At 46.2% G+C, this 27,569-nt stretch overlaps 1 pseudogene; it reads right to left on the bottom strand.

Annotated features, from left to right (window-relative positions):
* Positions 1–15,471: 15,471 nt before the first annotated feature.
* Positions 15,472–26,393, bottom strand: LOC123142709 (uncharacterized; annotated as a pseudogene).
* Positions 26,394–27,569: the final 1,176 nt, after the last annotated feature.

The following is a 27,569-nucleotide window of genomic DNA, read 5'->3' as shown; positions in this document are numbered from 1 at the left end:
CGAGGCTGGAGGAGGTCGACGGTGGATGAACAGTAGCCCGTGGAGGCTGGAGGAGGTCGACGGTGGAGATGAACAGTATCCCGTGGAGTCCCGTTTTGCGGTACGCCATACCCCATCCGATGAACAGGACCCCCGTTTCGACCATAGCACTCCAACACAAGTCCGTTTCCACCGTTTTGCCATACGCCACACCCCTCCCGATCAACAGGACCCCGTTTCGACCGTAGGAGGTCCAACACAAGTCCGTTTCCTCCGTTTTGCGGTACGCCAGACCCCTCCTGATGAACAGGATCCCGTTTCGAACGTGGCCGGTCGAACACAAGGCCGTTTCCTCTGTTCTGCGATACGCCAGGCCTCGTTTCCATCGCCTGTTCCGTCCAAGCCCTCCCGATGAACACGACGACGCATTCCGTTCCGACCCAGCCGGTTGGCTCCCCATGAACACGACGACGACGCTGTTTCTCCGTTCCGACCCAGCCATGTACATGAGCCCTGGGCATACGTATGCACGAGTAGGCGTTCGAGACCCTGCCCGTATGTTCGTACGTGGCCGTATTGTCTTTCTTGCAAACTGGCCGCTGTACGTACGTGTACATGCTACGTGTGCTCCTGTACTACGACACGTGCGCGCCTCTACATCGACTAGTATGTACGTACACGTTCGTGACCAGAATGACAACGCTACGTACGCTTTGACCAGGTGTGTCCCGACTGTCAGGCACTTCCTTGCCTACGAAGATGTAGTTGGTGGGTCCCAGCAGCCAGGGGCGAAATTTTTTTTTTGCCCGGACGCACTTCCTTGTGTGCGAAGATGTAGCTGGTGGGTCCCAGCAGTCAGGGGAAAAGTTTTTTCGTGAAATATGGTGTCCCATCCGGTGGGTCCCCGCTATCAGGTGGAGGAATAATTATTTTACGCGTAATAAGGAGGCACTTCCTTGCTGCGGCCGTGGACCCAGCTGTCAACCTTTCCACGTACAGTACTCTTCTGATGGAAGTCGGTCGTTGATCACATTGACCACGCTGCGCCGAGAGCACCACGGCGGTGGACGACGGCGAGTCCTATCAAGGGGACGATGCGGAGCCGCGGAAGACGCGACAGTGGAAGCCCGCGCGGAGAGGAGTACGAGGGTTCACTAGTTCGGCTGCAGTGCGAGGCTACTATCAACGCAGAATAAAAGGGGGTGTGCGTGAGTAGAGGGATGGCCTGGCCAGCGGTGGGAGTAGTAGGGGGCGGTGAGGCCTCCACGGCATCACAGCCGGCCACGGGAGGCAGGAGCACGCGGCACGACCGGCGCTGGTTTGGGCGGCTGGAGCAAGAAGACCAGAGGTTGAAGAAGCACTACGGCCATTGGATGGACATCGTACGGTCACTGGAGCTAGAATCGTTCATACTGACTAAGTTGACAAAGCCCTCCGTTCCCGTCAACTTAGTAGGCCCACAAGTCAGCCTCCCACCAAGGTGGGTCCCAGCTAGCAGGGGGAGTATTCATTTTTCTGCGTAATAAGGAGGCATTTCCGGTGGGTCCGAGCTGACAGCGGGGGGAACGATTTTTTTTGCGAAATACGGTGGCCCGTCCGGTGGGTCCCAGCAATCAGGGGGGAACGTTTTTTTCACAAAATACGGTGGCCCATCCGGTAGGTCCTTGCTGTCAGGTGGAGGAATCATTATTTTCCACGTAATAAGGAGGCACTTCCTTGCTGCGGCCGTGGACCCCGCTGTCAGCCCCTCCACGTACAGTATACTTTCGATGGAAGTCGTTCCTTGACCACGTTGACCACGCCGCGTTCCATTGCATGCATGGGTCCATGGGCGTGGTGCGTCCCCACTATCAGCCTCTCACGTACAGTCATCTTCTGATGACTCTCGGTTGTTAACCTCGTTGACCACACCGTGCCGAGCGCACCAAGGCGGTTGGATGATGGCTCGGCCCCAGACTGGTATGACCCGGAGATGGGGAAGACGGGGAAGTGGAGTAGCAGATGGAGAGGAGTGGGAAACTTGACTGGTTCGGGTGCGCGGCAGCACAGCCGCGATGCCGCCCACGGGAGACAGGAGGAAGAACAGAGGTTGAAGAAGAAGCACGGCTGTTGGATTAACATCCAACGGTCCAGCTGCTAGAATCATTTGTTGATTAAGTTGACAAAGCCCTGCGTACACGTCCGCTTAGTGGGCCCACAAGTCAGCCACCAAATCTGACGGGTCCCAGCTGTCAACGGGAGGAATAATTTTTTTCGCATAACAAGGAGGGACTTCCTTCCGTGCGAAGATACAACCGGTGGGTCCCAGCTGTCAGGTGGAGGAAACAGTTTTTCACCTTAATAAGGAGGAACTTTCCTTGCGTGCGACCATGGACCTCGTGGGTCCCAGCCGTCAGGCTCTCCACATACAGTCCTCTTCCAATGACTCTCGTTTGTTGACCACGCCGCACCGAGCGCAGCGAGGCGGTGGACGACGGCGAGGCCCCGGACGGGAACGACCCGGAGATGGGAAGACGCGGCAGTGGAGTCGCAGATTGAGAGGAGGAGAAGGGTTATAACTGGTTCTGGTGCGGCGTGGGGCTGCAGTCGGTGGAGAATAACAGGAGGTGTGGAGGGATAGCCTGGCCGGCGGTGGGGTAGCGCTTCGCAGCGATGCGTGCTAAGCAGAGCCGCTAGCCACCGGAGGCCGGACCAGGCGGTCCCGGCGACGCTGGAGGAAGAAGACGAGAGATTGAAGGTGCATGCCGGCCGTTGGATATAAATCCAATGGCTGTGGATGTCATAATCATTTGTTGACCAAGTTGACAACGCCCTGCGTAGGCTTTGACCTATTGGCCCACATGTCAGCATGCAAAAATGTGGCATATATTTAACCCATGTTTTCTAGAATGTACAGTCCATTTGCTGGGCTGGGTGAACAAATAATTTCGCGTCAATGCGGCCCATTTATATTTTCTAAGAAATCCCAGCCCATTTGCACTTCCTTGAAATACACGAATTAGCTGGGCTCGTTATATATATAACATTATGTTAGAAGGAGCAATTAATATCAAAAAATAAACTAGAGAGGCACATTATATATATATATAATTAACAAATTAGCGAGTTATTGCTCAAAATAAAAATGAACGCATTATTATTACATTGGTCCTTCAAATCTTCTCAAGCTTTTGTACGCAATCACCAGGATTTTCCTTGCCTGTGAGTCAAAAACAACCAGGATTTTCCTTGCCAACTTCTGTTAAACATTTACTTTTATAAGTTAATAACACGTGGGATGTTTTTATAATGTATATATAAGTCTCTATAAAATATACGATAATAGTAATAATATAAATATATATAATGTGGTTAGAAGGGAAAACATAAATTGGACACAACATTATTATTCTTATATATAGATAAATAGAACAGAGACCTGCGTTTTATTAAAAAATACATTGGGCTGCCGATCTTTAAGAAAAAGCCCATAGGCCGGTATGGACCTCAAAAAATAAGTTGAAACCACTGTCTCCGTATGTCGTGGGCTACGCATGTTAAAATACAAAACCTAGGCCTAGCTGATACTTGTTCGCCCTCTGGAAAAAATGATACCAGATCCCCGAGCGAACTGGATTAAAGAGGGGGCCGGCGGCACGACTGAAGAAGCACATCAGGAGCGATTTTTTTCTTCAGTGGATGGCTCTCGATGGCTTTTTTTACTTTCCTCTGCACCATACAACTTGTATTTTTAGCCTCCCAGTCCGTGGTGGACCAGCAGCCCATTTGCTGGGCGGGCCAACCTACAGAAACCAGCACTCGATTTTTCATCAAGCCCCAAAACAACGCAGTACTATGTTTGTTTTGAGGCCGAAAACATTACGGTAGGGGTTGAGCGGGGGAGGGGGGAAGACAGAGCAAAAAGATTAAAAAGAGCTGATGCGCCGTTGCTACCCTAACAAAGCAGGTGCAATTCTTCTCGGGAAGAAGGTGTGCCGTTGACACCCACACGTCACATACCCCACAGTAGGCATACTAACAAGTTCACACACAAGTACAACAGAAAAGGTAAACATTCGTATCAAACTCAGGTTCACAGGACACGTTCATATTCATAGACAACATTCACTATCAACAACTCAAAAGATATATATATACACAAGTTCAGCATGTCTATGCATCCAAATGATTCATAGATCACACGACAATATTCATAGATAATTCACAAAAAGATTCAGATATACACATGTTTAGTATGTTTATGCATCCAAATGATTGCGATCACAGCCAATATGATCCATGGACGAACTTTAATTACCTAGGGTACAAACTGGTAAATGGTGTTCAGTCGGAGGTACTTCTTGCTAAAATTAATGCTTGTACGAGTAAACTTTCGAGTACATAAGAGGCAGCACAGACAATCTGAACTTTGCTTGTAGGTTTATCCTCAAATAGTGACCTCGTGCCGAGGGAGGTTTGAGCAACGTGGCCACTACTTTCATCCAACTAGTTTACTGGCTCATCTTCGTCCTGTAGCTCGCCAAAATTCTACATTGCAGACGAGAAAGGAGGCGGTTGAGAAAATGAACCACCCAAATTTTTTGTGCAGTTCAACTGAAATGGAGCATCCCTGGCGTGCAGACTGATTAAGTGCCAGATGAATATACGCGTCAACCAACTTGTCTGGAATCTTTAGACTCCATGCCATACAGTTCGCTACCATATCTGCCGATAACCAAAAGGCACAAGTTGGGACCAAAGACTGGACTGTGTTTTCTGGGCTATGCGCCAAGCAATATTTTCGGTGTTCACTCTCCTAATACTTGGAGTTTGACAACTGGTTGACGCCGGTTGATACTCGAATGAATATAGGCACTTCTTGTCAACATCGATGCTTGTCTGAGTGAACTTTGGAGTACATAGCAGCAGCATAAGTATCTGTCCATCTGATCTTTTTGTGCAGTTCTACTGAAATCACCAAATGCAATGATTTGCCTGCGAGTTCAGGCTCCAAGTTACTCCTTTATAAAATCGGCAAACAGTAGCACAATACCAAATTACCAATACATGACAAGCACAATAATCAGGATAAAGACCAGTACCAACCTGTGTGAGGTAGCATATCAATTACTATTTCCTTTGACTGGAAGCCGAGATAAGCGAAGCGACTGACAGCAAAGGAAGAAAGCAGGCCCAGATTAGCGACTGACAGGAAAGGACGGAAGCTGTCGAGGCAATGAAGCACCCAAAGTTTTTGTGCAGTTCCACCAAAATCGAGCATCCCTGTTGGCACATATATTGAGAGAGTGAGATTACTGTAATAGTGGGACTAGTTGATGAAACATACACTAACAAATAGAAGCACCCTCATTATCTTAATGGGTAAAGTTAGCAACATAGTAGTCTTGCTTAAAGAGAGGTATTAGTTTATTTAATCAGTGCCAATTAGCTCAACACTCAAAGCATTGCCATGTATCATAGGTTGCAAAACTTTAACGTGCAAAGATAAAGGAGTTTCTCATGACAGTAGCACGATACAAATAGAGATGACAGCAAACTAATATGGATGAAGGCCTTAGGCCCGTACCAACCTGAGGAAAAAAGCTTATTCATGTAGTCCCATAAGAGATGATAAAGCACTCACTGGAATCACTCAATAGTATATATTTTTGTGCACTTCAAATGTATGGTTGAAATCACTCTTGTTTACCAGTGCTGAGATTATATCGAAAGATTATCAAGAACTTCCAGCAGAGTTAAAGCACTGGCTGGGATACAGTTCATTGTATTGTCTTGTGTAGTTCCACTAAAATGTATGATTGGCACAACATGATCCCTGTTTGCACAAGTAGGAACAAGGTGAAACCTTCATTAGCTTAGTGAGAAAGGATAGAAAGACATTAGCATATTACTCTAACAGTAGCATCAAATTCATGATGGACAATACGCAAAACATTGCCTCATTGAACCAATGGAAATAAATTGACATGCAAAACAATAGCACTATTATGTCATGACACTACTAATATTCCCTCCCTGCTCCACCACATGATTCACCTCCATAGACAAACATACACACGTACATGATTCAGCATAGGGTGCTACTAATGATTTGTTTAACTCCGACAGGAAAATTAGGCAGCAATAAATTAGTGGTACTTAAGTACTCCTAATTAATTAAGTGAGACAACAGAAGTGGAAGGGCTCCCTGTAGGATCGTCTCACATGTAAGGTAATCGTTGCCGGAGCCCTTGAATGGCCCCGACTGAGGCCTCTGGCTTCAGCAAGATTGCCTTGGCACTGTTTATTCTTCTTCCTCTTCCTCTTGATGCTCTATTTCTCTTTCTCCTCACCAGTTGGTGAAACCTAGTACTTGATTGGCCTTCTATTTCAGAATTGGTTTTGTCAGTGAGGGAGTACAAGTGTACTAGTAAAAAAATAGCATTATTTTCTCATGGCAGTCGCAAAATAGAGATGAACACATGCATTAAATATCATTCTTACCTAAAGGAAGGCTATGGCGCCAATATGGATGATGAGGATTGGAATACATATCTCCCTTTGTGCAGTTCCACCGAAATGAACCAACTGTTCCATTCTGACATTCCAATTAAACAACACAAAAGTCACTTCTTTTAAGAAGAGTTTTGTGCAGTGCACCAAAAGGTCACAACAGCAACCAGGTGAAATGGATATCCCTGTTTGCACAAAAAGCTACAGAGGAAACAGTCAGAGTCCCAAACAATTACATGCAAAAACATTTGGCTAAACTTGTCATGGCTTACAACAGTGGCATAGCTTCATTTTACCAGGGGCATTAGATTAAGAATAGCTAAATATTTGGTATAAGGGCATGGGACATTGGGTGCACCAGCAGTCCAGCACCATGTACCTAAACAGGGGCATAAAGTGGTGATTCATAGTTTGTTGCCCCGAGAAACAAACATCCAAGAAACATATCTGGGTTGGTCCCATTTTTGTTCACTCTAGCCACCTACTCCTATGTGTGGATAGCAAATCTAGTCCTGGTCATACCACTGTGTACAACGTTACCCCTATATTTCCCTTTTCGACCAAGAGACCGGTTGGATGACCAGTCTGTACTACTTTCACCCCCTTTCCTTCCTGTTTGTACCAAGTCCGATGTACATACTAAATTCCCCCACCCCCACTTTATTTCTTGTTTGAACCAAGTACAAGATTCGACTCCATGAAGTAGCTTTACCTCTAACAATAGAAAAAAATAGGTGACGTTGGACCATCCGATCGAGAGGGGTGAGAGGTAGAAAATGATGCACATGCAGCGTCGTAGCGAGCTGGGGAAGTAGAGCTAAGGCGGTTTCGAAGGAAGATATACCTGAAGGTCGTCGGGATGTGGATAGGTGGGCGGCGGGAGGCCAGATCCACCCACACTAGGGCAACGACGAAGGGATCGGAGGAGCTCCCGCGCCGGCGCTCGGCCAGAGATAACAGTGCGGCCGACAGTGGGTCTCCTCCCTCGCTGTCGACGACGGCCTAAACGCTGCCCCTCCTCCCCTTCACCGGCGGAGGGGGATACGTCCGGATCTATAACCAGCGGTTAGGATAGAAAGACAGTATTTTTTAAGGGAGAAAGACAGTGTTACCACCCCTATCTTGTTTAGATCTGGAGAGGATGAGAGTGTGTGAATAGAGCAGCCCTAGCAAGCAAGCGTGGAGGCTCTGGCCTATATATACGTAGTGGGATAGTTTTCCTTTTTCACTCCATCAAAACAATCGTTTAAAATTGTGTACTACGTGCCAGGTCGCCGTTTTTTTAGTTGTTGATTGTTTTTTGAGATAGCTACCCGCTTGTTCCAAGTGGTGTTACGGTGTGCCAGGTCGCGCTTTGTATCGTTCAAGTCTGGTATAGGTCCCCCCATTAAATGAACAACCACCCCCTCGTAAAAATTGTGAACAAACCCACGGCTAAAATTATCGGAAACGTGGGTTGCCCCAACATGCATTATTATTTATATTTTCTACTCCCTCCGTTCAAAAATATAAGTCTTTTTTATTAGCCACACCTAAGACAAGAATTTTTTTATTAGCCACATGTCATAGACACAAAAAGTGTGGCAATATTCCCTTAGGCAAGCCAAAGTGTGTCTAACAATTTGATCAACTCAAGTTAGGCAAGTGTGGGAAAAATAATGTGGCAACATAAGGCAAACATAGTCACAATCCAAACAGCCCCATAATTTTTTGTGACATGCATGAAAATTTGGTTAGTTCAATTTATAGTCAAAATTTGGCAAGGTGCATCGAATCAACACATGCAAGTATCGAAAGGAAAGTCACGGCATGCATGCATGCATTGTACTCCCTCCGTTTCCAAATATAAGTCTTTTTAGAGATTGCAACAAGTGACTACTCCCTCCGTTCTTATATGTAAGTCTTTCTAGAGATTTCAATGGAAACTACATATGGATGTATGTAGACGCACTTTAGAGTGTAGGTTCGCTCATTTTGTTCCGTATGTAGTCCTTAGTGAAATCTCTAGAAAGACTTATATTTAGGAACGGAGGGAGTACATACGAAGCAAAATATGTCTACATACATCCGTATGTTGTCCATTTGAAATGTGTAAAAAGACTTATATCAAGTTCAGTGCTTTGATGTGTCGCATGAACTCGTACAACACCGAGAAGTTTGATTACTACAACGCCCTCTCCCTCGCGGACTGAGCTCCGGTGCCTTAACTGCACCTGCCTTTGGCTGCATGACAGGTGAGCCAACCACCTGTTGGGCCGACCTGTCATAGACGCAAAGGCAGGAGCAGTAAGTTAATGAAGTTGCGTCCCTCCCTCGCGCATGAGCGTGGTGGCTGGCAGGACTAGTAGAAGCTTTCGCTACACGCTATCCCTCTCACATGAGGTGGACGGACATGCAGCAGTGGATTCGATACTGTAGAAGTAGGAGTAACATCATTGTTCATCTTCTCGAAGAGGCGAAGATCCAAGTGCAACCCGAACGTGGCAGTCTTTGTGTAGGGGTGGGGCATGGTGCGATGACTTGGAGTACGCATATAGCCAGGCTCTTGCATGAGACAAAATAGCTATTTGAGCCCACTATTGTAGTACTAGTACTTGCTAGTATAGCCCTGTATACCGGAAAGGAGTATTTGCCTTTCTAGAGATTTCAACAAGTGACTAGACTACACCGCGTGCAGTACTTCCTCCCTTCCGGTTTATAGGGCTCAAATCTCAAATCTCATCAACCAAGGCATTTTGCGATTGGAAGAATGTATCCCGTATACTTTACAAAACTACCCTAATTAAACTCATGCATTAGTTACGTAGTTCTCTCGTTTTCCTCTGCGCCTTGGTCGCGGTGCACAATATTGAGCACTCCTATATGACTAGCCGCTCTATCTACATGCGGGACATCAAAGCATCCGGGCCCGCGTGCCATCCACGAAATCACAGCGAGGTGCTACAGTCGAGACCCACCGGTCACCCCGGTGTGGCCGTCATGACCCATCATATCACAAAACCCACACCTTTACCAGTAGTGGTAAAGTGGCCTCGAAGTTGGACTGGACGAAGCAACCATCCTTTCACTGGAACGCTCGTTCAAGCCCCTTCTCCCCTTTCTTGAAGAAAACCTTACTCCAGGCTACTCACTTCTGCCATTTTTCTTTTGTACCGATGAAGGAAAGGTGGGCGAATCAGTGATGCTGCTATATTTTCATTCCAAGAATCTTCTTTTTGCGAAGCACCGACCGATTCTCACAGCCTATTCTTTTCCCGTTTTCATTGCGATTCTGGTTTCCTTTCGATTGTTTTTTGTTTGTCAGTTCATTGATGGATCCTGGAGCACTAGGCAAAGTGTTCCCGACGGACAACCCACTAGAGACAGCGATCTCCAGGAAGCAAGCATCGACCAACGAGTTGACCATGTTGGCGGGCCAACCCATGGATACGAATAACTCCAAGAAACAAGCACTAGCCAAAGAGTTGACGACGTTGGCGGACGAACTCCTCAAAGAAAGTTGGAAGAACAGCAAGGGCCCCACCGTGCCTACCCCAGAAACTCTGATGGCCACCTATGCGAGGCTCAAGGCCGAGTTTGAGGAGATAGTCGCCGTTGAGAAGGAGTATTCCCCTGGCAAGCTGATGGCCCCCATCGAGGACGAGGAGATGGCCCTCGGAGGGATGGGGTCCCGCGGTGAGCTGCACAAGGTAAAAAATAATGCCTTATTACCATAGTTGTGGTTTTTGATTATTTGCAGTGTGCTTGCTAATATGTTAGGGTTGTGCAAGTGCCGGTGGACATCCTTGATGATTCCGGTGTCGCGGCCCGTCCTGTGGACAACGCCCCAGAGATCGTTTTCGATGTCGCTGTCCATCCTGTTGGCATCGCCCCGGAGATCGATTCTGATGCCACTGTCCATCCTTTGGACATTGCCCCAGAGATCGATTCCGATGTCGCGGTCAGTCCTGTGGACATCGCGCCAGAGATCGATTCCCATGCCGCTGTCCGTGCTGTGGTCAATGCCCGAGAGATCGCTGACAAGAAATAGTTGGTCGCGCTAATCCTTCAGGGTAGTTTGCATTGCACTGTGTTTAATTACCAGAACGATGCGTGTTATCAAACCATCTTAGTGCTAGTGAAATGTATTGTGTCGGCGGTACTTGCTACATTTGTTTGATAGTGAATCATGCGAACCCTCTCCGAGTTATGGAAACATATGTATCCTCACCAGCTTTTGATGTAATATATGGCATGCTTAGATGTAAGTTTGAACTGTTTATCATATCAGCAGGGCTTGTTTGATGATTCTTGGTGTTAGTAGGCTAGATACTGTGCGAGCTATAGTACTTGCAAAACAATCACCGAAGAGAAAAGTTGGGGCTGATGAGCTCTTGGTACGCTTATACTTATCCGTCGTTGATCGGCCAATAGCCCAAGCTCCTAAAATTGTAGGATTAGTCAACACAGATACATTCAGGCCTCATTTGGTTCATAGGGTAGGAAAATTGTAGCAAAAGTATAGAGACGTACAGTACAACACAAAATAATAGCAGTACAGAGACGCACTCCCTCAGTTCCAAAATAGATGACCTATATGTGGGCTAGATTGGCCTAGTGTTTTTTTAGGATGGCCTAGTGGGTTTCAGTGATATGACATGGTAAAGTGTCATCCAGTCTTCGCGTGTGGTAGCAGTATTGCGGGTACAGTAAGTTTTCTTGAAGAAGCGGAATTCAACGAAGTCATGATGGTTCCTTCGTCCGACCAACTTACAGTGGGAAAGGTTGGGCCTGCAACGAGTATTCATTGTTTATTTTTGATGAAAGCTATTGTCTCCACTGTTACGACGGAGGAGTGTGAAACACGGAAGCCCAGTGAACTTGGCATGTGCACCACTCCCTCCTTCCTCATGTAATACTACCATAGTGTTGACTATATAAGGTTGGATATAAGGTTACAACTTTTTCTCGCTTTCTCTCTATCTATTTCCTCTCAAATGTTTTTTACCTTTCTTTTTTTAGACACAATTGTTTTTTTATGCCTCTTTTTTTAGAATTATTATTTTTATACCTAGGAGCACGTGTAGAGACGGGCTCTTGCAGAGCCCACTCCTTCACTTTGTCAATGCCTCTCTCTCCTCCACATAAGCGTGCTTATAACCCAGTATTTTACTGGTACTACTCTTGCTATGCATGCATGCGGCGGGCAGCGGGCGTCTGAGGGGCCAGGGAGGTCAGAAGCGGGCTTGGAAGCGGTCTGGACTCCCGCATGGCCCACCTCACATTATCACCATATATTTTTTGGAGTCCGTGCGCGGCAGGGGCGATCTTCTCTCCCTCCCCCATCTCTCTCTTCTCAGTCGACGCCCGCCGAGCGATTAGATTTCGGCTATCGACGATTTATTCAATTGCAGTCCCACATGTCAGTGAAATTGCAAGACAACGCGTGTCCCCTCTGGTGAGGGGTGTGCGAGCCGGACTGTCGGGGGTGCGACACGTACGAGTCGTAAGTGTGCCGCCTTTTCCTTTAGAACTTGCAAAGCATAACATTTTCGCGCGATCGATCGATTGAAATCCAGAACAAAACAACGAGGGCGGTGCTTTCCCGCTCGTTAGGCGGCCTAGTTTGAGTGATATGACGTGCTACAGTGCCGTCCACTTGCTCCATTTTTATGTAAGCAAGAGTTTACACTCTTACGTGGGAGGAGTGCGAAACACCGCAGATCTGTTTATGATCGAGGGATAATTGTTCCCTGCCAAATAATGGAGCACTGTTAGCGATTATAGCATGATAATTAGGGAATCTCCAGCGCTGGCCCATAAATTTACACTGGCATCTGTCCGAGGACACTGATGGATGCCATCCGATGCTGCCCGCATACCTTTTGACAACTATATGAACTAACCGGACGAAATTCGTGCAAACAAAGCAAATTTCAAATTAACCGGATGAAATTCATTACATTTCGAAAACTTTTCCTACAAACTGGACGAAATTCATTACATATTTCGCACAAACCATACTAAAACCTACTGTAAACCTAATCTAAATGATCGCCGGCGCCCAACCACCATGTCCGGCCATGAACCCGAGAAAGCCGGCCATTGCCTTTGCCTCCTCCTCATCCGCGTCGATAACCTCCTCCTCTGAAGCACAAGGTTCTGAAGATTTCTGCCTCCACGTCGCCGTCAAGCGGCTATTCAGCCGCCGATGTTTACCCCACCAAGCTTGGCATTGACTGAGTGGAGTAGCGGTGGCCTTCCTGGGACCAGAGCTGCGGTGACCTACCGTGTACTACTCTTCCTCGCTGGCGGCAGCGCCCGCGCACGCGCGACGGCTTCGTGGTCGTGGCGGCGGAGTGCGACCGGGGGGGTGCCGGTGATCTCCTTCGTCTGCTCCTGCAACAGTACGTCAAAGAGAGCTTTGGAGCGCGCCCGGAGCGGAGCCGCCGATGTCCCTCGTCTGCTCCTGGGACAGTACGTCCAAGAGAGCTTCGGAGCGCAAGGAGGCCATGGTTGGAGTAGTGCCGACAGAAGGAAGGGACTATAGGAGAATGAGTGTGGGTCTTTGGCTATGGCTGGGAGCTAGGGCTCAAGTTAATATAGCGGGCGAATAGCAATGAGCCGCGGCAGACGGATGTACGGCTGGTGCCGGAGTAGGTTCTTCGGGCGTGAATGCGGACGCTGCTTCAGTGACTTAACTGCAGGTGCGTTGGGTTACTGACATGTGGGCCCAATGGGCATATGGCCCGCATGTCAGTGACACACCAACTGCACCTGCAGTTAAGTCCGGTGAATGCGGCATTGACATTCTGGAGGGACGGTGACCATTTGAGGCGGGAAGCGCGCGCTAGCGATGGAAGGGGTTTCGGTAGGCTAGGGCGGTCAGACGCTGGCGTGGTGGTAAAGTTTGAACTGATGGATGACGAGCCTTTGAAGCATACACGGCACGTATTGACAACCAGGCGTCCATGCAACCGCTCTTGTCGCCAGCTAGCCTTCGACGACCACCATTAGACACCAATCAACCATGCATAACTTACGAATAATGTACGAATCCATCAGACACACACTCGTGTGCAGTGGCAACTAAGATCGGTCGCTCACGATAGTACATACTCCATACCATAGTACCCTCTCTAGCTAGGCTGTTTTATAGATTGTCGTTGCGATGGACGATATACATGAGCAAGGCGCTCCGAGTATGACCGTTGGTGTTGAGCCAGCTGAATACATGCTCGGCGTTCGCGTAGGCCTCCATCAAACGTCTAAACAGTAATGCCAGGCATCGCCGGGGCGCGCAGGTGATAGGCTCGCCGTTTGCGTTGCGCCATGAGCAGGACTTTGATTGAGAGGGCGACGTGCATGCATAAGCATGCGCTTTGACAGCGTGAGCGTGAGTGTCTGACGCAAAGTATTTCATTTTCATTTGGCTGACGAGTGTGCGTTGAAGCGACAAGTCAGTGGTTTGATTCGCCGCATACGCATAATTTTGGTTTTTATTTCTTTCTCCACTGACCGGTAGGCCCGCATAGATAGATAAAGAACACGAGCTGATGAGGCGCATGCGGACTGTTTGACTGGTCTACCAGACAAATACGGAGCTATACGCTGAGCCAGTGACCGTATAATCACCATATCTTGTATACAATGATCAAGGTGAGCTATCAAGACAAGTTCGTTGTCCGCCAATGCATTTTACTCGGTAATAAATGACCAGGATTGAAGGGGAATCCAAATTTCCTTTGCCTTCTGTCCTTGAGCTCTTGACAAACCAATGCACTATACGGTTTCCCGGCCAGTCCACCCCGGAGATCTCACCAAGCACCGTTCATGCCACCGCGCCGCACACTAACCGGTAAGGAGGCGATGGCATCCCGCCGCGCCGAGTTCCTCGCCGCCCACGACCGCACACAAAATGGTAGGGAACCGATGGCATCCTGCCGTGCCGAGTTCATCGCCGCTCTCGACCTCACACCTATGTGGGAGGAATTTGAAGCTGCCAAGGCCGAATGGGCGGTAGACCAAGAGGCGGCCAAAGCCGCACAGAGGGAGCGGAAAAGTCAGAAAGCACTCAAGAAAAGAGAGGCCCGCCGCCGCAAGAAAGAAGAGGACGCACGCGCTGCTGCCGAGAGGTCGGCAGAGATCCAAGCACGGTGGGGTGTCGCCGGCAAAGTCGGGAAGGAGAACGACGGCGTCTGGCCAGCATGTGAGAAGTAGTAGTACTAGTAGTTAGTGTGTGTGTCTGTGTCTGAGTACGAGCATGTACCAGTACTACTAGATACTACTGTAGTTTTTAGAGCAAATTACCAGTACATTAGCCTAGACTCAATGGAAAAATTCCTATCACATGCATCAAATGGCATCTCTTTCTCTATAGGAATTGAGATGCATGTCTTCTCACTTCCTATGATTTTCATATTCCTATAAAATTCCTATCCTATGAACGAAAGGAGGCCTTTGTGTCGGTGTACAAAAAGAGGGGTGCCTTTTTGTACCCCTATACCTGTGCCTGGGCAGTCGGAGCCGTGCCTACGGTCACGCCAAGCAGAACAGGGGAGGTGAGCCAAGGTAAGACCAAAGCCCAAGATAATAAGAGCAAAGAGCAGAGGGACGAAGCAGGTTCCCCGGGCAAGACCCTTGCCGGGGCAGCCTCAGCAGCCCCGGCAAGATCCTTGCCGGGACAGCTCGCCCCGCGCCACACAGAGCGGGCCACCCTTGAGTCCACGGTCTCCAACACCACATTGGGCCAGGGCTCGGGAGGCACCTCCGTGGTGGCATGCAGATCTTTGTGAAGACATATTCAAGATAAGATGAGGATTAGAAGACGGCGATCCTCGGCAAGATCTTTGCCGTGGAAGGCTACCAGAAAGGGACCACAGCGCGCCATGGCAAGACCCTTTTTTGAACCTTGAACAGTAGGAGAACCTCCTACTGTTATGATTGTATTAATATGATGATGTACAGATTACATGGTATCTTTACATGTGTCAAGCCCCCATTTTGGGCGTGAGAGAGTTTCTAGGCTACTGAGGAAAGAATGATAGGGATGAGATGTTTTTGCTTTTCCTTAACCCTATAGGTAAGGAGAGAGAAATCCTTCTTAAATTTGTCTACCCAAGAATTTCTTGTTGGTACAATCCCTCTAAAATGTTTATTATTGCGTTCTTTCCATAAACTTCATTCTGCAAGTAGAAACATCTCCATGAAAAGAGGCCGATCCCAGTTTTGTTTGGCGAAGGTAACATTCTGTAGCCGTGAGTTTCCTTGTGGCCAGGAAAGACCAAGTCTGCTCCAACAATCAGTGCTGAAGTGACACTCGAAGAACAAGTGCTCCAAGGTTTCCTCAATTTGTAGCCCACAAAGGATACAGTTGTGATCCTCACCAATGTTGTAGTGTCACTACTAGGAAAAGGGCTATAGATAATATTGACATTAATGGCGCACCACACATGTGGTGCGCCACTACTATATACTAATGGCGCACCATGTGTTGGTGCGCCATTAGTGTCCAAATACTAATGGCGCACCACATCCACGGTGCGCCACTAGTAACAATTTTTTTTATTTTTTTCAAAACTAGTAATGGCGCACCAGGGGATAGTGCACCATTACTAGTTAAACTAGTAATGGCGCACCACATCCACGGTGTGCCACTAGTAATTTTTTTTCAATTTTTTTTTTCAAAACTAGTAATGGCGCACCGTGTGTGTGGTGCACCATTACTAGTTGAACTAGTAATGGCGCACCACTCCCATGGTGCGCCAATACTAACTTGGCCCAAAAAATCCACCGAATGCACACTTTTTTCAAAACTAGTAATGGCGCACCACACCACACACCATGTGTGTGGTGCGCCATTACTAGTTGTGCGCTATTACTAACTTGGCCCAAAAAATCCACTGAATGCACCCCCCCATGTGCTATGTGGTCTACTTGTTGGGAAAATTTACAAATATGAATTTCGACTTTATTTGCAAAATCTCTCTAGAATTTGTAAAATGGGCATAACTTTTGCATACGAACTCGGATTAAAAAGTTTTTTATATAAAAAATCATCTACTCGAAAAGTTAAACATTTCCAAAACCCTCAAAAACCTAACAGAAAAAAGTTACGGGGCTTTTAAGATCTAGAGGGGAAAAAATGGAAAAAATTTCAAACTTACTAGTGGCGCACCATTTGCTAGGTGCGCCACTAGTAACAGAAAAAAACTTGGTTTCGAACTTTTTTTTGGAATTTTTTTCAAAAAATGATACGTAATATGACCGGGAAGTTTGAAATATTTTTCAAAATGTCATCATACTCATGAACATGAACAAAGTCCTAGACATCAACAAGGTTTAATAGGATTGATATGATAGATATATCAACAAGTGCCTGTTAAGTGAGGTGGTGCAGGGGTTGGATAGAACTGTGAAGTTAAGCGTGCTCGGGCTAGAGTAGTGTGAGGATGGGTGACCTTCCGGGAAGTTTGACCACTTAGTGCGATTTGACTTGAGATTAAGCATATTGACCCGAGATTAAGCCATAGTGACCTAAGATTAAAGAAAAAATAAAAAAATTGAAAAAAATTTGAAAAAAAAATCTGAAAAAATTTTGAAAAAAAATGTTAGTAATGGCGCACTTCTATGTGGTGCGCCATTACTAAGTCAGATAGTAATGGCGCACTCCCTGGTGCGCCATTAGTATTGAATTCTAATGGTGTGATGCTAGTGGCGCACCTGTAGTGCACCATTAGTAGCCAAAACAGGTGCGCCACTAGCAGGCCTTTTCCTAGTTGTGTGTCGCTGTTTAAGCATATTCCTAGTATCGAGGCGATCTGACAATAACAGCCAACCGAAAACCTTAATTTTCATGGTGGATCTTGATTTCCAAATCCATCCAAAGGCCTCATGTGCCCGAATATCTCTGAAGTAGAATGTGTAGTACTTGTGCGCTGTGAATTGTGCTGATCCCCATGCATATGACCAAACATCTTGCTCATGAGATAGGACAGTCGTGGCCAAGTCAGATTGAAGTTGACGAATTTCAGCGTGCCCTTGTTCCGAGAGTGGTAGGTGGAACGCTTCTCTAAGTGCCGTAATGGACAAGAAATCTTTAACAGAGATGTCTTCATTGATGGTGTACGAGAATGCTTGGGGGTATTTGTCAGCAATTATGTTGTCGGTCCACAAATCTTTCCAGAACAGTACATTCCTGCCATTTGTCACCTGGATTGTGGAGATCCCCCTGTAAATGGGCATTAACTTTGCAACATCCCGCCACCAAAAGGAACCACATGTGTCCGAAGCATGTGGTATGTGGTTTGAGTAATATGTTTCCCAAATGAGCTGAACCCAGGGCACATCCCAGCCATTAAAAAATTTGTGTACATATTTGAGTAAGAGGGCATCTCCTTGTGTCCTTAGATCAATCACACCTAGCCCTCCACATTCCTTAGGTTGGCATACCATGTTCCAGGAGGCTAGGGAATTGCATTTATGTCCTTGTTCAGTTTTTATAGTCCACAAGCATTTCCGTCTGATCTTATCTAGAAGCTCAATGATCTTTGTTGGCAGTCTGAGAGTACACAGAGGAAATATGATCAAAGAGGTAATTACCAAATTGAGCAGTGATAACTTTCCACCGTAGGATATCATATTAAGAGTGGCTGATAATATTCTTTCCAGAGAGCAAACCAGCGGCATGAGCTCAGTGACCGTTGGTCAGGTAGTGCCAAGCGGAAGGCCCAGATAGGTAAACGGTAACTTGCCTATGGTGCATCCAAATATATTGGCTATTTCCTGAGTCTTTGCCATGTCACGGTTCATTGGGATTAGAGTTGATTTATGAAAGTTTATCTTCAACCCAATGGACGTTGCATAGTCATTTAATATATCCCTGATAGTTGTAGCCTGTTGGGTGCATGCAGGTAGTACCAAGATGGTGTCGTAAGTGTATTGAATTACAAGATAATCCTTTTGTCGCGAGGAGGGGAACGACAGTTGGATCAAGTTGCGTGCAAAAGCATCATTTATAGCCTCTTGCAAGAGGTAAGACGCTAGAACAAAAATGAGGGGGGAGAGAGGATCCCCTTGTCTCACCACGCATTTGCAATGAAATTGACGGCCAGGAGTGCCATTAAGAAGGACCGAAGATTTTCCTGAGGAGAAGATGCACCGAATCCAGCCTAGCCATTTATCATTGAATCCCATGCTTCTCATAATTTCAATCATTGCCTCATGCTCGATCGTGTCAAAAGCTTTTGCAAAATCTAATTTTAGAAGCATGATTTCTTTTTTGGATGATTGGCATTGATATATGTATTCATAAGCCCATGCAAGACAATCTTGTATAGTCCGTCCTTTGAGAAATCCATATTGGTTCCTGTGCATGATTTTGAGGATGATTTTTTGGAGTCTATTAGCCAAAACTTTTGTGACCACCTTGAGGCAAAAATTGAGGAGCGTAAAAGCCCACATCTTTGCAAGAAACATTAAAGCTGAATACCTTATCACCAATGGCGGAAATCAAAAAATCAATGGCAGATCCACCCAAAGCAGATTCCAAAGCTGCTGCCACTGAATCCTCTGAAAGACGAAAATCATGGCGGCTGAAAGAAACCACTAAGGTGAAGGATCCCAAATTCTCCATGGGATGCACTGTGAAGCCCGAAGCATTGTACATCTCATCAGCAAAAACTCTACCCTTGGAGAAGTCCAAACCAAGGGTAGATCCAGAGGAAGAACCCATCAGAAAGGGTATAGGAAGAGAGATCAAAGAGCGCCGAGGAAGATGATCGGAGCCAATTACCAAATCACTGGAAGGAGGGAGTGATCGCCGGCGGCCTAGGGTTTAGGGGTGGGTGGGTGGGTTGGGGCGCCATTCTGAGAGTCTCCACCAAATGTTCCCAAAAGTCTCCACCATTGTGGATACACGATCCTACTCCTGCCCTTAGTTTAAATGTTACTTTCATTTGTGGGGAAATGGGGGACCTAATTGGGTTCGTGAGTTTAAGATTTGGAAGAAAGAATGTGATGCTGAGTGGATCTTTGTCAGTCCTTCTAAGCGTAGGGCTGCCTTTGGTCTGTTAGCTATGCATAATCCACCTACTAAATCTGCTCTTAAGTCTGGTTCCTCTGTTCGCAAGAAGCTATCTTTTGCTACATTTCAAAATTATAGTGTTTGCAAGGGTTATCGTTATGATGCCTCGGCGGATTGCATTGTTGCATCTGAGGATGCGGGTTATCATATTCCTGCCGCTGAGCGCGTGGTTACCCATCCTCCCAAACCTATTGATTTGCAATGGACTGTTGCTTCGCCTCCGATCATCTTTGGATCGGTGAGCTCGTCGGTGATTCAACGGCGCCGTGATTTGGGCGATCTTCCTCCTCAGGATCCGGCACGTAATTTGCATGGGTTGAGTAGTACTGCTTTGATTGCCCATGATGGGCCCTCGTCTGCCAGGCCCTCTCCGCCTAGTATGGATCTTCCCGCATCTCCGAATGGGCCGGGCCCGATTTCTTGGCCTCAGGATATTCCGGGGTCTCTGGAGGCACATGCTGCTTTTGAATCTTTGATTGACAATATGGTTGAGAAAGTTTTGACTTGCCCAAAGTGCTCCTTATCTGGTCATTTTGAACCCCTCAATACTGTTTGTGCGGCTTGCACGCGTGTGGGCCATAGTAAGCGGGATTGTGCAAAGATTGCAACTGCACAGGGTTTATTTTGGAAGCCAAAATATCAGCCGCCTCCTCCGGTTCCCGAGACCGGTCTCGAGTCTGCCGCCACCGCCTTTGACAGGGCTGCCCTGTCTAGTCCAATTACTCCTCCACCAAAAACCCCAACATCCACACCTCCGGCGACTCCTCCACCTCCTGCGTCCGCTCCGGCGTCGGGTCCCTCTGCCGAGCCTATGGCGGTCTTCTCCATTGATCCCATGCGGTATGTGCCAGCGGGTCACAATATCATTGATGGTGGTGCCAATCGTGTGCCTCGGACTTTCGTTTCGCCGCCGTCCCCCATTTTGAAGCGGCATGAGCAGTTCATGGTGGCGGAAGTGATGCCGCTGCCTCCTCCTAACCAGGTGGGAGTTGCTCGGGAGGCTGTGGTCGACTTCTTGGAGCATCGTGGAGTTCAGGTTCGTTCTGTGCAGCCTTGGGTCTGTGGTGTTGGTTTGTTCGAGTTGAGAGATGCCGGTGTTCGTTTTCCTCTACTGCAGTTGCCGCCTCAGCCTCCAGGCAATGACACCTTTGTTCGTTTTCATAAGCATGATTAGGGTGTGGGCTTTAGGGGCAACATGGTTTTCGTGATGGCTGCTTGATGTTTCTGGGAATCCCTCTTGATCTCCGTAACACCGAAAATCTACGTGCTGCTATAAAACTTTTGGAAAGTTTCAGCATTGGGTTGAAGATGATCCCTATATGATTAGATCAATTGTATTTGCATCTTTCCCTGAAGATATCTTGGTCCCAAGAGATGTGGTGTTCACGGATTATGCTGCCTATGGTGGAGCAAAGGTTTCATGGACTGCACCTTGTTATATTCTAGGTGCCAATTTTGCTGATCAAATGCCTGAAGATGAAGACCCAATGCCTATTGACGGTAATCCTCATCCTCTGCCAGGTGCTCTGTTCCCTGGCAACCACAATTTTGTGCTTCCTCCATATCCAGCGATTGGATGGAACGACCTCCCGCCAGTTCCTCCCCCAATGCATAATCAGGTGGATCTAGATAACTGGGGGCATGCGCACTGGGGCGATGAACAGGCCGATCAGGATGGGGTGTTCAACCCGGAGCCCGTTGTTCAGGATCAAGAGTCAATCGTGATTGATAACTCAATGCAGCAGTCTAAGTCTGAAGTTCAGTTGGTGGACCCTCCTGAGCAGTTCTTTGATGCTAATGAATGGGCTATCATTCCTTATCAGCCGCCTGTTATCCAGTATGATCGAATTGTCATTGCCTCTGTCAAGGTCGTTTATGGGCCAGTTTTGCCGCCGGAGTTGGCTTGGAAGCGCACTTTCGAGTCTCTAATGAACTGCTGTCCTGTTTATGAGGTTCCTATGCAGATGCCTTTGGTTGATTTGCAGCCCATTGTTCTGTCGAAGAGGAGCTGGGCTCTTGCTTTCGATGATGTTCAAGCTATGTCTCATCTTCAGTGGAAAGAAGTCCAAGTTGCCAGCAAGCCCATACCTGTTGCGCGGGCTCTTTTTTCTAAACCTGAAAATTCAGACAGTTCTGTCTTTAAACCTGTGGCCTCAAGCGGCTTTTCCTCTGAGCCTCTCCAGGAGAGCCAGATTTCACTTTCTGCAGTTCAGGAAGATCAACCCGATGAGGTCTTTTCTTTTTCTATTCAGTGTGACAAAAAGAAGGCACGTCGTCGCAAGACTCTGGCTCCAACACCAATTGTGGACACTGAAGTTTGCCATTGCACGTGTGGTTCAGTTAAAAGAGATGGTTTCAAGCCATTTTTCAGGAACCTCAGCAGCAGCCAAAGAAGAAGAAGCCTAGGTGCAAGCCACTCACTGCGTCCCTCTCCGAGGAGTCTCCACGACCAGGTTCTTCAACTGATGTGCCCCCGCCAACTCCGATCAGGGTCATCCAAGATATTGGCCGAGATCTGCAGATACCTGATGAGCAGCTCACAGTGGATAAGCTTATGGCTAATCCTGGGGATGAAAGCAAGTCTGGTGGGGATGTTTAGTCCTCTCTGGAACTCTGGGGTTTGCCATGCCCTTATGATGGCAGTGCTGCTGGGCCTTTTGGTCTTTTTAAATTATTGTAATAATTTAGGCCTAAAACCTTCTTGCTTGTTGGGATTGTATGACCTGTGGTGCTACTATGTAGTGCTCTTTTGCTACCTTCAATTATCTGGTTATTATGAGTACTTATAACTGCGAGAATTGGAGTGTGCTTTGTTGGAATGTGAGAGGGCTTAACTCACCTACTCGAAAGCATGCTGTTAAACAGAAAATTGAGGAAAGCCAATGTGTGGTTGCTTGTTTCCAGGAAACTAAATGTGAAACTTTTGATATAAGGGAAATTAGGGCCTTTTGCCCCAGGCAATTTGATACTTTTGCCTTTGCACCATCTGTGGGTGCTTCTGGTGGGATTCTGGTGGTTTGGAATTCGGCTGTGTTGTCTGGTGTGCTGGTGGAAATTCAATCCTTTGCTGTGGTGGTGCGTTTTACTTCTAAGCAAAATAATGAGCAGTGGTCTTTAGTTTTGTCTATGGGCCATGTCAGGGGGAAGCCAGGGATAACTTTGTGGCCTGGTTATACAACTTAAATATTCCAATTGATGATAATTGGTTAATCATTGGAGATTTTAATTTCATCAGGTCCTCTGAAAACAGAAATTTACCAGGGGAGATGTTAATGATATCTTTATCTTCAATGAAATTATTGGTCACCTGGGTTTGCTTGAATTGCCACTTAAGGGAAGGTTTTATACTTGGTCTAACATGCAAGATTCCCCTTTGCTGGAGCAACTGGATTGGTTCTTTACCTCCACTAACTGGATATCTGTTTATCCTTTTACTGAAGCACTTCCTTTGGCCATAACTGCTTCAGACCATGTGCCTTGTGTTGTGGTAATTAAAACCTCCATTCCTAAGTGTAAAATCTTCAGATTTGAGAATTACTGGGTGCACATGGAGGGTTTCTTGGAGTGTGTGCAGAAATCTTGGAGAAAACCATCTAATAAATCTCACTCCTCTACAATCATTGCTGATAAGCTGAAAACTCTTAGGCAGGACCTAAAGAGGTGGCAAACTAGTTTTTCCAAGATGAAGCTGCTCATCTCTAGGTGCAACAAGGTCATTTTACTGCTAGATAACTTGGAGGAGCTCAAGCCTCTATTTAGGCAGGAATTTAATTTCAGGAAAATTGTCAAACTGCATTTGGAAAATTTGTTGCATACACAATTTTTGTGATGGAAGAAGAGATGTACTATTAGATACATCAAAGTGGGTGAGGAAAACACTAAATTTTTCCATGCCATGGCTACAGAAAGGTTTAGAAGAAACTCTATTGCTAGCTTGCAGCAGCCTGATGGTGCTGTTATTTCTGATCACTCTCAAATGGAAGGTATGATCTGGAGTGCTTTTAAAGGAAGGATGGGAGTTTCAAGAGGAATTGTTATGGGTTTTGCTCTGTCTGTCCTGCTACAACATGTGCCTGGCCTTGAGGTTTTGACAAAACCCTTTACAATTGAGGAAATGGACCTGGTGGTCAAGCATATGCCCATTGATAAAGCCCCTGGACGAGATGGTTTCAATGGCCTCTTCTTCAAGAAGTGCTGGCACATTATTAAGCATGAGTTCTATGCTTTAGCTCAGGATTTTTATGATGGTAAAGACAGCTTGGAAAACATAAATGAGTCTTTCATCACTTCGATTCCTAAGAAACTTTCACCTGAAGTGGTTGGAGATTACAGGCCTATTTCTTTGATTGGCATGGGTATTAAGTTTCTGTCCAAAATGGTAGCCAATAGATTTCAGGAATTGATAATGATGTGCATCCATAAAAACCAGTATGGTTTCATTAAGTCTAGGACTATTCAAGACTACATTGGGTGGACATCGGAATATTTGCATCAGTGTCATCAGTCCAAAAGGCCCATTTTGATTCTCAAACTAGATTTTGAGAAAGCTTTGACTCCATTGAACATGAAGCTATCTTTCAGATCATGAAGCACAATGGTTTTAATGAGAAATGGATTAGTTGGGTGAAATCTCTTTTGTCATCTGGGACCTCCTCTGTTCTGCTTAATGGTGTGCCTGGGAAAAAATTTGTCTGTAAAAAAGGGGTTAGACAAGGAGACCCAGTATCCCCTCTTCTTTTTGTTCTTCCTGCAGATCCCTTGCAATGTGTGGTCAATGACATGCATACCAGAGGGGAAATTAAACTGCCTATTCCATGTCATGACAAGGACTACCCAATTGTGCAGTATGTCGATGACACTTTGATTGTGGTACCTGCTGATGAAGCACAACTTTTGGCTCTTAAGAAAATGTTGCTGGTTTTTTCTCAGTCCACTGGCCTGGAGGTTAATTACCACAAATCTTCTATGATCCCAATAAATGTTTCTCGGGAGGAAATCCATAGATTGGCATCCATTTTTGGTTGTCAAGTGGGAAAGATGCCCTTCACCTATCTAGGTTTACCAGTTGGAACTACCAAACCTGCAATGTCTGATGTGATGCCTCTGGTTACTTGCATGGAGAGGAGAATGTCTGCTAGTTCATCTTTCCTTGCTCCGGGAGGTCGACTGCAATACTTAAACTCTGCTTTGTCCTCCTTACCAATATTCTTCCTGTGCAGTTTGCTTATTGCTCCTGGTATTCTGAAGCAACTGCAGAGAATTCAAAGGCAGTGCTTGTGGAGAAAAAATAGGCATGAACGTGCTCCTTCTCTGGCTGCTTGGGATCTGATTTGTAGACCCAAAAACAAAGGAGGGCTTGGCATCCTAGACCTTGGTTTCAAAATGTGGCCCTCTTATTGAAGCATGTCAATAAGTTCCTCAACAAGGCTGAAATTCCTTGGGTACGTCTCATTTGGAACTCATATTACCATGAGCTTGTCCCACAAGGAACCACTCCATGTGGGTATTTCTAGTGGAACGATATTCTAAAACTCATGGATCAATTCAGAGAATTCACATGGGTTAAAGTTAATGAGGGTGCATTGCTCTTTTCTGGCAGGATAAATGGCAGCTTGGAAACTCTGTCTTGCCTTTGCAGCACAGGTTTCCCAGGTTATTTTCTTATGTCAAAGATGCTCTGGTCTCAGTCAAGGATGGATTTTCTGCCCATGACCTGATCTCTTGGTTTCATCTCCCACTTTATGAGCAGGCACACAATGAGCTTCTGGATCTGAAATCTCTTATGCTGAATCATGAGAGGAATTCTGATCGGAAGGATGTTTGGTCTTGGCATGGCTCTAACAAACCCTATACTGCCAAACAGTTTTATGTATCCAGGTTCATTAATCATACTTTTAACCCTGTCTTGACTTGGATTTGGAGGAGCTGCTGCACCATGAAGATCAAGGTCTTTGCCTGGATGCTAATAATGGACAGGCTCAACACCAAGGATATGGTGGAAAGAAGGCATTGGCATATAGATGATGGAGTTAATTGTGTGCTTTGTCCCACTCACACCAGGGAAGATAGGGATCATCTTTTCTTCAACTGTAATTTTAGTCAGAGGGTTTGGAATTTTCTCCAGATTGATAGGGAAGCTGGGAATGACATGAGCCAAACTGTGCTCAATGCTAAGAGAAAATTTGCTCACCCTTTCTTTGCTGAAGTGGTCTTCACTGCTTGCTGGAATATCTGGATCATCAGAAATGGAAAAGTTTTTAGACAGGAATGGCCCAGTTTTAATAGGTGGAGAGGGGCTTTTGTGAATGATATGCTTTTACTTTCTCACAGAATCAAGGTGAGGTTCAAGGAAGACCTGGTTAGATGGGTCTAGCTCCTTTCTCCCTCCTTAAATGTATTTTTTGTTTTCTTTTCCTTCTTAGCTACTCCTGGTAGGCTTTGTAATCCTTGTAATTATGTTATATTAAATCAATAAATGGCTGTGGGGGCTTTCCCTACAGTGCTCAGTCAAAAAAAAACAATTGAGGAGCGTGATCGGTCTATAGTCATTGATAGATTCAGGAGAGCCGACTTTGGGGATGAGCGTGATGAAACCATCATTAATACTTTCCAAATTAAGTTCCCCATTGTGGAATTGATTGCACAAGTTATAAAAGTCTTCCTTGATGATTGGCCAACAACGTTTTAAGAATAAAGCATTGAAGCCGTCCGGACCAAGGGCTCTGTCAGTGGGCATTTCTCTAACAACTTTGTCGATCTCCTCATGCGTAAAGGGAACGGTCAGGTCGTCAAGTTCCTCACATTTCTTGATTATTCGAGAGAGGTTGAATTTTATGTTGCACGGTCGTGATGATTCCATCCTTTCTTTAAAAGTTTGAAAGATTATAGATTCTTTTGCCGCATGATCCTCCACCAAAGTGCCTTCCGAAGTTGTGAGAGAGGCAATATTGTTCCTCCTATACCTTTCAGAGGTGAAGGCCTGGAAAATTTTTGATGGTTCATCCCCAAACTGTACCCATCTGATGGTACAACGCTTTTTCCAATAAGCTTGTTGATACCTTAGTAATCTTAGAATGTGCAATGTTTAAGATCATGTCTCAGGGTTTTGAATTTGCGGCACAGAATAGTGGCAGTATTTATGGAATGCACTGGTTTGGTCCAAGAGGATTCAACAATTTGAATAAAGCCCGGGTGCTGGACCCAGAAGGATTCAAAGCGGAACAATTTGGATTTAGGGATATTTGTTTCAATAGTAACCACACAGGGAATATGATCTGAGACGGGCTTACCAAGTGGTTTAACCAAAAGTTTTTGGGGTAAGAAGTGGTCCAATTTGTGCTCGTAAAAAACCAATCCAATTGTTCAAGAAGAGGGTCAAGCTGCATATTACTCCAAGTGAAAGAATGGCCCTTGATAGGCAATTCAATGAGTCGTTGAGAGCGAATGAAATCATTAAATGTATTCATGTCATTAATGCTTCCTCCAGGTTTATTACGATTGTCTAGTGCACGTATAAAGTTAAAATCACCCACAAAGAGCCAATCTTCATTAGAAGGACTATTAAGAGAGCCCAACCAATGGATGAACTGATCCCTCTGCTCGCCTTGACATGGCCCATACACATTAATCAATGTCCAACTTTGCGCTGATTGAGTTGATTTGAAGCGTGTGACTAGTGCAAAATCCTCGGAGAAGAGCACATCAGCAGAGAAAATAGTGTTGTTCCAAATGGTGGCAATGCCTCCAGATTCCCCACGAGAAGGTACAAACGCAAATTGATCAAAGCAACGGGGGCAACAAGATTTAATGAAAGACAAATCAAACGAGGATTTCTTGGTTTCTTGCAAACATACCACCGCACAACCACTAGAAGTGATCGCGTTAGATAGCACTAACTGTTTATCCCCCGAATTTAACCCACGCACATTCCAGCATAAGACATTCCAGTTCACCAAAAGATGCATTGAGGAAATAAAGTAAAAGATCTGCAAAGAAGAAATTAAGTCGAGGCCGAGGGCTCCTCCTCCTGTGAAGC

Source organism: Triticum aestivum, chromosome 6D (genome assembly GCF_018294505.1).
Source record: "Triticum aestivum cultivar Chinese Spring chromosome 6D, IWGSC CS RefSeq v2.1, whole genome shotgun sequence".
NCBI classification, from domain to species: domain Eukaryota; kingdom Viridiplantae; phylum Streptophyta; class Magnoliopsida; order Poales; family Poaceae; genus Triticum; species Triticum aestivum.
This window is presented reverse-complemented; position numbering and strand designations above follow the sequence as displayed.